The sequence below is a fragment of the Canis lupus genome, chromosome 3, assembly GCF_011100685.1.
Source record: "Canis lupus familiaris isolate Mischka breed German Shepherd chromosome 3, alternate assembly UU_Cfam_GSD_1.0, whole genome shotgun sequence".
Lineage (NCBI taxonomy): Eukaryota > Metazoa > Chordata > Mammalia > Carnivora > Canidae > Canis > Canis lupus.
In genome coordinates, this window is record NC_049224.1 from 34,034,550 (window position 1) to 34,036,751 (window position 2,202).

Genomic DNA, 2,202 nt, shown 5'->3' on the forward strand with positions numbered 1-2,202 from the left:
AAGCAAGAGGTAAGATGGGGGCAGATATACAGGGGCCAGGTACAAGAAGACAGGAAAGTGGAGAAGGAGTTAATTTCCTCCTGCAAACAAGAAGGAGCTACTGAATAGTTTTGTTTGTCAGGAGAGGGACATGATTCTAGAAGAGACTCACCCTGACAACTGTAGAGAAAGAGTGTTGGGAGGAGGCAAATCCAGGCTAAAAGCAGGTTATAACATCACAGTGTCAGCCCATGGAGGGAATTTAATAAATGCTTGAGTTATTTCATTAATGAACAATAAACTGATTGATTCTCAGGTATTCAAGGCAGATTTTTAAGTGCTTTGCTCAAATATAAACAAGAGTCTTGAATGTTAAGAAAACAGAAAGGTCAAGTCTGACTAGAAACAAAATTCATAGAGAAATATGACAATTAATTTGATCTCTGAAAAAGTATTTGGGCAGGCAATATCATAAAAAGCAATAGAGGGGCACCTGGGTGACTAGGTCAGTTAAGCATCCACCTTCAGCTCAGGTCATGATCCGGGAGTCCTGGGATCTAGCGCTCCTTCGGGGATCCCTGCTCAGTGGGCAGTCTGCTTCTCCTTCTCTCCACCTCCACTCCTGCTGTCTTTAGCTATCTCTCTCTCTCTAATAAATAAATAATAAAATAAAATAAAATAAAATAAAACAAAATAAAATAAATAAAAACGAAAGAATAGGAACAAGTGTAGAAGGTACAGGGTGCACTATGCAATAAATGCTCCATTCAGAGAAAACACACTCTATATTTATAATTTATTATTTATTTCTTTTATTTTCACTTTATTTTATGTATTCATTCATTCATTCTTAAATATGGAACACTTCACAAATTTGTGTGTCATGGTTGCATGGGGCCATGCAAATCTCTGTATCATTCCAATTTTAATATATGTGCTGCTGAATCAAGCAGTCACTTGACTTAAATTAGAATTCTCATAGTAATTATCTAAAGGCTACATATAGACTATAACCATGTTTTAATTAGCCAGCTCTGTTTTAAGATGAATTTATTTTTAAAATAAATTTGAGGTAAATTAGAGACAACAATTAAAAGCCAGGTTTCTCATAAATAAATAAATAAACAAAAGAATGAGTAAGTAAACACTTCAGGTTTCTTAAAAGAGAAAAAATTGAAAGCAGACTTAGCAATAATAGGCATACATTCCCATCCTCTCACCATACCCCACTCCATTTATATTAGGCATGGGCTCCTTAGAGCAATGTAGTCTATTTTTTCTTTCTTACACTTAGCCTGTCCCCCTCACTTACATTACCTGACAAATTGAAGCAATTGAGGTTTTTAAAAAGATTTACAATTTTTTATTCTGATTTCATTTTTCTGTGTATTAGGCTTGTTAGTTATATCTATTTTATTTTGATTTTACTACTTGTTCTAGAGTTTAAAATAGATACTTTTAAAGTATTACATAGTCTACCTTTAAGTAGCATTATATCATTTCATGTATGGTATATGAATCTTAGCATATATTTCTAATTTTTTTTGTTCTATTTGCTGTGGTCATGTATGTTATTTCTACATGGGTTAATTGTTACTCAATTTCTCTTACATTAACAATCAATTATCTTTTTTAATTGTGGTAAAATATGCATAATGTAAAATTTACATTTAACTGTGTTTAACTGTACAATTGTGTGGCATTAAGTTCACTCACTTTGTTGTGCAACAATTATCACTCGCCATCTCCAGAACTTTTTCATCCTCCCCAGCTGAAACTCTAACTATTAAATAATTCTCCCCCCATTCCCTGACTCTCAGCTCTTGGTAACTATTGCTCTACTTTCTGTCACTACAGGATTTGACTGTTCCAGGTACTGCATATCAGTGGAATCATATAATTATTCTCCCTTTGTGTCTGCCTTGTTTTACTTATCATAATGTTTCCAAGTTCATACATGTTGTAGCATGTAACTAATATTTCATTCCTTTTTAAAGCAGAATAACATTCCATTGTATGTGTACTTAAAAATTTGTTTATCCATTCATGTGTCCATGGACATCTAGGTTGTTTCTACCTTTTACCTACTGTGAATAATGTTGCTATGAACATGGGTGTACAAATACCTGTTCAAGGCCCTGCTTTCAGTTCTTTTCTGTATATATCCAGTAGAGTCATAGGCTTAATTTTGGGGGAACTGACATACTGCTTCCCACAGTGGCT

General features: G+C 34.0%; 1 non-coding gene across 1 annotated transcript; it reads right to left on the reverse strand.

Moving 5' to 3' along the window:
* Positions 1 to 829: 829 nt before the first annotated feature.
* LOC119871324 lies at positions 830 to 932 on the reverse strand. The gene has a single exon (XR_005357436.1). It is a non-coding gene; the product is annotated as a U6 spliceosomal RNA (small nuclear RNA).
* Between the last annotated feature and the right edge of the window lie 1,270 nt (positions 933 to 2,202).